Here is a 7,186-nt window from a genome sequence, read left to right as displayed (position 1 = left end):
TGAAATTCGTCGGAGCAAAGATGTTGGTCATGTCGATAAAGAAGAAAAGTTATATTGTCACTATCTTTATTATATTGCAGCACCGCGAGCCCGCCTCATTAAAAACCTTCTCCGGCCCCACTCGGTGCCCCGAAAAAGGAAAAGAGTGCGTCTGAAAACTCGCGGGCGTTTCAGTACATTGAAGTTTTTCAAGGACTATATTTCGACTCTAGGCGTAGAACCGCCTAAGTTGCGCCACGTTCCAGGGGTTTGGCTCCTCCACCCCAGTCTTCTTGTCCTTTATCCTGTATGCTCCTCCTCCGATTACTTCCGTGACGATGTAAGGGCCAAGCCACGGTGACTCGAGTTTTTCATGACTTTTTTGCGTGAGCCGAAGAACTAGGTCGCCCACCTGAAAAGATCTTGGCCGTAAACGTCGACTGTGGTAATTCTTCAAGTCCTGTTGATATTTGGTCACCCGAGATAATACTTCATCTCGAGCTTCATCAAGTGCGTCGACGTCGTCCTCTAGCGCTCTTCTCGATGTTTCTTCATCATATTCAGCGACACGTGGAGAGTTGTGCTCTATCTCGATTGGTAGTACTGCTTCTGCTCCATGAACCGAAAAACGGAGTTTCCTGCGTTGCTGTGTTTGGTGTTGTTCGGATGCTCCACAACACGCTTGGTAGTTCTTCTGGCCAGGTGTGTCGAGCTTTTTCCAGTGGTCCTAACAAGCGCTTCTTGATGCCATTGCAGATGATACCATTGGCTTTCTCGACTTGCCCATTGGTTTGAGGATGTGCTACTGACGCAAAGTTCAGCTTGATACCCACCTCTTCGCAATAATCTTTGAATTCATGGGATGTGAAGTTATCGCCGTTGTCTGTGACGATGCTATGGGGCACTCCAAATCTGAAGACGAGGCCTTTTACGAATTTTACTGCGGATGCTCCATCTGGTGAATTTATCGGCTTCGCTTCTATCCACTTTGTAAACTTATCGACAGCTACTAGCATGTACTCCTTTCTTCCTGGCCAGGATTTGTGTAACTTACCCACCATATCAAGTCCCCATTGAGCAAAGGGCCATGACAATGGTATTGGTGCTAGCTCTGCTGCTGGAGAGTGAGGTTTTGCGGCAAACCTTTGACACGCGTCACAAGTTCTTACTATGTCCTTGGCGTCCTCGATTGCTGTCAACCAGTAGAATCCTGCCCGAAAAACTTTGGCTGCGATAGCTCGACTACTTGCGTGGTGGCCACATATTCCCTCGTGTACATCCTTCAGAATTATTCTTCCTTCTTCTGGTGTGACGCACCTTTGCAAGACGCCTGAAATACTTCGCTTATACAATTCTCCCTTGACCACCGTGAAAGCTTTTGAGCGTCGAATTACTCGCCTTGCCTCAACTGGATCATCGGGTATTTCTTTCCTCAGGATGTATGATATGTACGGCTGCATCCACGGTATCTGTATCATCATGACCAGGTCCTGATCTTCTTCTTCGTCCTCTTGCTTTTCCTTGGTAGCCCCCGAGGGTTTCTTCTCCTTCTTTTTTGATTTTGTCGACTTAGTGGATCTCTCTGTTATTTCTTCCCAAAATACACCTGGCGGGACTACAAGGCATTGCGACCCGATGTTTGCAAGAACATCGGCTTCGTCGTTGCTCAATCTGCTAATATGGTTTACTTCGCATCCATCGAACAACTTCTCGAGTTCGTTGTATACCTCTTTGTATGCCATCATGCTATCATTGACTGCGTCACATTGGTTCATAACTTGCTGTGCCACCAGCTGTGAGTCGCCAAAGATTTTTAGTCGAGTTGCACCGCAGGCTTTCGCCATCTTCATCCCGTGTATGAGAGCCTCATATTCTGCTTCATTGTTAGATGCGTTAGGGAACGTCATCCGAAGGATGTACTTCAACTTGTCGCCTTCGGGTGATATGAGTACTACTCTGCGCCACCCCTTCTAGTCTCTTGGACCCATCAAAGTTCATGGTCCAGGTTCTCGATAAGTCTGGAGGTCCTGTATTTTGCAACTCCATCCACTCTGCGATGAAGTCCGGCAGTATTTGCGATTTTATTGCTTTTCTTTTTTCATACGTGATGTCCCGAGGGGAAAGTTCTATTCCCCAAAGGGAGACACGACCCGTAGCTTCTGGGTTATTCAGTATATTTGACAAGGGAGCTTCATTGACCACTATGATCGGATGTGCCGAAAAATAGTGGCGCAATTTTCGTGCTGTCGTGAACACTCCATACGCTATCTTTTGGTACTGCGGATACCTTTGTTTTGATGGTGATAAAACTTCGCTGACGAAGTATACTGGCCTCTGCACGCCGTGGAGTTTTCCTTCTTCTTCCCTTTCGACAACTAGCACCGTGCTCACCACTTGGGGCGTAGCTGCGATATATAGCATGAGAGGTTCCCTTTCTTTTGGTGCCACCAGAATTGGCGGTGTCGAAATTGTGCGCTTCAAATCCTCGAAAGCTCTGTCGGCTTCTTCGTTCCACTGGAATTTATCTCCTTGTTTTATCAAAGCGTAGAACGGCAGTGCTTTTTCTCCCAGCCTAGCGACGAATCTGCTCGTAGGCTGCGACTCGCCCCGTTAGCTGTTGTATCTCCTTCAACTTTGTTGGCTTCCTCATTGTTACGATAGCTTTGTATTTTGTCGGGATTTGCTTCAATCCCTCTTGCCGAGACTAGAAACCCCAAAAGCTCTCTCATTGGGACGCCAAAGGAACACTTCGTCGGGTTCAGTTTGAGGCAGAACTTATCAAGGTTGTCGAAGGTTTCCTTGAGATCCTCGATCAGCGTTGCCCCCTTTTTTGATGTTATGACGACATCATCAATGTATACTTGCACGTTCTTCCCAATCTGTGTCGCCAAACACTTCTGCATCATCCTTTGATATGTTGCTCCCGCATTTTTTAGACCAAAGGGCATTGTTTTGTAACAAAACACGCCGTAAGGTGTAATAAACGCGGTCTTTACTTCATCTTCTTCTTTCAATCTGATCTGGTTATAACCAGAATATGCATCCAGGAAGGAAAGACGTTCACATCCAGCCGTGGAGTCGATAATTTGATCGATCCTCGGGAGGGGAAAGTGATCCTTTGGACAATGTTTATTGACACACGTAAAGTCGACGCACATGCGAAGGACCTTAGTGTTTTTCTTCGGCACCGACAGGATTTGCTACCCATGTGGCTTCGTGAATATCTCTTTGATAAAACCAGCTTCTTGTAGTCGATTGATTTCGACAGCATGGCTTTGCGGTTTGGTTCCGAAAACACCGCAAAGGTTGTTTGATTGGTCTCGCTAGTGGATCCAAGTTTAGGTGGTGCTCGGCAAGTTCCTGGGTACTCCCGGCATGTCGGCTGGACACCATGCGAAGATTTTCCAGTGCTCACGGAGGAACTCGACGAGCGCGCTTTCCTATGCGATATCCATGTCGTTTGCGATAGATGTCGTCTTTTTGGATCTCGTCGGATGAATACGCACCTCTTTTGAATTTTTCTCGTATCGAAAGTTGATTCTTTGTTTGGCCTTCCAACGTCTGGCAGTACGTCGTAATCAGTCATGCTTTTTGACGCCAAGTACTCAGCTTGCATCCCGAAAGTTTCTGACAACCGGTGGAAATCCTTGTCGCATTTATCGGCTAAGGCAAAGCTTCCTTTAACTGTGATTGGTCCCTTTGGCCCAGGCAACCTCCACAACAAGTATGTATAGTGTGGCACTGCCATAAATCTAGCATATGCTGGTCGTCCCAACAGAGCGTGATATTGCGACGGAAAATCCACGACTTCAAACTCGAGCCTCTCGATTCTATAATTTTCTCGGGTCCCAAACTGAACGTCGAGATTGATCTTTCCCAATGGATAACTTGGTTTCTCCGGTGTGATGCCGTGGAACCTTGTGTCTGTTGGTTTCAAGTTTGCTAAGGATATGTTCATCTTCCTCAATGTATCTGCATACATAAGGTTTAAGCTGCTGCCGCCGTCTATGAACACTCGAGAGACATCAAATCCCGCGATAGCTTCTTTGGCGAGAATAAGTCTTGCTTGCCCTGGTCGAGGAACTTGCTGCGGATGATCTGCTATTGTGAAGCCGATATCTTGTCCCGACCAATTAAGGTACTCAACTGTTGGTGGAGGCATTTTCTCTGCCATAAACACCGTCGTGAGATTACTTTACGAGCTCTATTGGACGGCCTTCCCTTCGAATCATCGACATCGCTCCATTGGAATTAGGATCAACATAAGGTGGTGGTGCAGGTGCTGCCGCTATTCTGAGCTGATGCCGATTGTCGTCTGTAATCGCGGGAGGCGGCGGCAAGTGAATCTCGCTTCTGGGTTCTCGAGGATTCCTCTGTGCTGCCCGCGCATTAGCGTTCTCTGCATACCGCAACATTGCTTGAAAATTTCGACAATCCTTCTGCAAGTGCCCTGACTGTCTCTTTCCGTTGCTGTCGAGGAAAAAATGCATCTAGCACGGTCCGTTCATCATCTCTTCAGGGGACACGAAAGGTCTTGGGAACCTAGGCCCGCTATTTTGCCTGTTGCGTGAATCATCCCTGTTATCACCTCGCTGTTCACTGCTTCTCTGGTAATCATCTCTGTTGCTTCCTCCTGTATTTGTCCGAAAACCTGCCGAAATTTGTCCTGGAGCGTCGTAGTTCTGGTACGTCCGAGGAAATCTTCGCCTCGGTTGATAATTTCGACCGCGGTCCTCCTCTGGCGACCTGTGTCGTTTGTTGTGGACAGCATCTTCTCCATCTGCCCATTTATTTGCTATCTCCATTAACGCGGATACTGTCTTTGGATTGGTCCTTCCCAAGTCTTCGACGAAATCTCCACGCCTGACTCCTGCGACAAACGCATCTATTGCTCTCTCGTCAGATATATTTTCTGCCGAGTTTTTAATGATATTCCACCTCTGGATGTACTTCCTCATTGGCTCATCTGGCTTTTGTCGACACGCTCTCAACTCCTCTAACGACGCGGGTTTTTTGCACGTGGATCTAAAGTTCTTGACGAACACATCCTCGAAACTTTCCCAGCTGTCGATGGATCCTGGAGCGAGTTTCTTTATCCAAGATCGTGCGGCTCCACTCAAATGCACCTGGATACTTTGCATGGCTGTTGCCCTAGTTCCTCCTGTGAGCTTCACCGTCTCCAGATAGTCGACTAGCCAATCCTCTGGATCTTGAAGGCCGTCGAATTTCTTGAAATTATCGGGTAACTTGAATCCTGAGGGGACTCGAGTTTTCCGGACTCTCCTCGTAAAGCATGGCAAGCCACACATATCTTCGTCGGTCAATTCCGGAGATTGCCGATGATCCCTTCTGTTTTGCCGCGCTCTGTCGACTCTTGCTTGTGCTGCTGTATCTCTTGCTCCACTTGGCCCTTCAGGTGCTGCCGCTGTTGCTGCTGCAGGTCGTGGACTATTTTGCCTTGCCGCTCCTTCGGGAGGCGTTGATACAAACGCTGTCCCCATAGCTCCAACTCCTGCTACCGCCATATTGTACAATGTTTCCCTTGGATCACCTGGAGGTGGTTTAGACGCAAGGATAAAAGCATGTGTCGCCATATACCCAGCCTCTGGTGTCTTAGGGATGATGTTTCCTCTTGTATCTATCGACATGAAGGACATGTCGAGGTTCTGGACCAAGTGCTCTCTTTCTGCTTCGGGTATGTGTTGCAGCCTTGATCTTGCTCTGTTCCGCGCCTCCCGATGGCTATCACCCGTAGTTCTAGATTGTCGACTTAAATCTGTCCTTCTCCTGCTGGATGCAGAGGCTGCCTCCTTTCTCCTGTTCAACTCAGCTGTCTGTTTTTCCAATTCCCTGGCAGCTCGTGCGAGCCTATATTGATATGCTTGCAGTTCTTCTGGTGTGGCCGTGGTGGCCATTGGTTCTGTGCCGTTCATGGCTCTCGCGGCTCTGTCCCATGCTGCTTGTGAAAGTTGAACTCTATCTCGCGGCTCTGGCCCGACGTATTTGTTGCCCAGGCCTTGTCGCAGATTGGAGGGATCGACGTATGGATTTCCCAGACTGTCGAAAGCCTCAGATGTTTCCTCTTGATCTTCAATGGCGTAAATCTGATGATACTTTGTACTCAGATCTACGTTGGGTTTGGTGACATCATTATTGAGATTGATGAAGACCTTGCCCACTGTGAGAGATTTGTCGATGAAGTCGTAATTGTCGACATCGCTTGAGCCATCGCTTATATATGAATCCGCGGATGACTCAAACGACATGTCGTTGAAGATCTTGGCGAGTTTCTCTCTTGTTCTGGTGCTGACGTAACGTGTCGCCGAGGTTTCTTCTTCTCCTGACTCGGTTGACGATGCATAGCTTGAAAAATCTGAATCGATCACCGACGATCCCGACGAAATCGGAATCTCGACACGATACGATCCTTCCTTCTCGACGCGAAAGTGAAACCTTCCGAACGTCATCTCCATGGGCTCCGCCAGATACGCATATGCATCCAAACGGGAGGGTGGGTGAGGAACAAAATCGACAAGACCAGCAGCGATCTGTTTACCTCGATCCATTGTGTTGCTTGCGGTTGACGATGTCGAAGATCTTGGGCGTGCCATCGAGATCAGCTCCTTACGCCTCTAGTCCCCACAGACGGCGCCAATTGACAAGGTATCAACTTATCAATGCCTATGGATTGTAGGCTAGGGTTTAGTTAGAAGTAGAGGGCAAGTAGATCTCGAAGGTTTCAGCCGAAAAGTACTCGACGAATATGAAAACTAGGGTTTGCAGACAATGATTCGATTGATTCTTCGTCCCTCGACTCCCCCCTTATATAGGAGGTGGAGCCGAGGGATTCGTGCTATACAAGTTTACAGAGTCCGGGACGGTTTCTAACTCATCCCGCCAGATTACAAATAACACTTCCTATTACAACTCTATCTTTTCCTTAAATACATCTTGGGCTCTCGAATCTTCTTATTCTTCGGGTAGTGGGCCTTCAATAAACCCCGGGTACTATATTCCATAAAATGCATAAAAACATTATAAAGTGCAAGAAAAACATGTAAGTATTGTCATAAAACAAGCATGGAACATCAGAAATTATAGGTACGTTGGAGACGTATCAATCCTCAATCTCTTATGAGAATATTATCTATTGTTGAATGCTTATGCATTAAAGAGGAGTCCATTATCTGTTTTCTATGTTGTCCCG

The sequence above is a fragment of the Lolium perenne genome, chromosome 7 (assembly GCF_019359855.2).
Source record: "Lolium perenne isolate Kyuss_39 chromosome 7, Kyuss_2.0, whole genome shotgun sequence".
Classification (NCBI taxonomy): domain Eukaryota; kingdom Viridiplantae; phylum Streptophyta; class Magnoliopsida; order Poales; family Poaceae; genus Lolium; species Lolium perenne.
Note: the sequence above shows the minus strand (reverse complement) of the source record.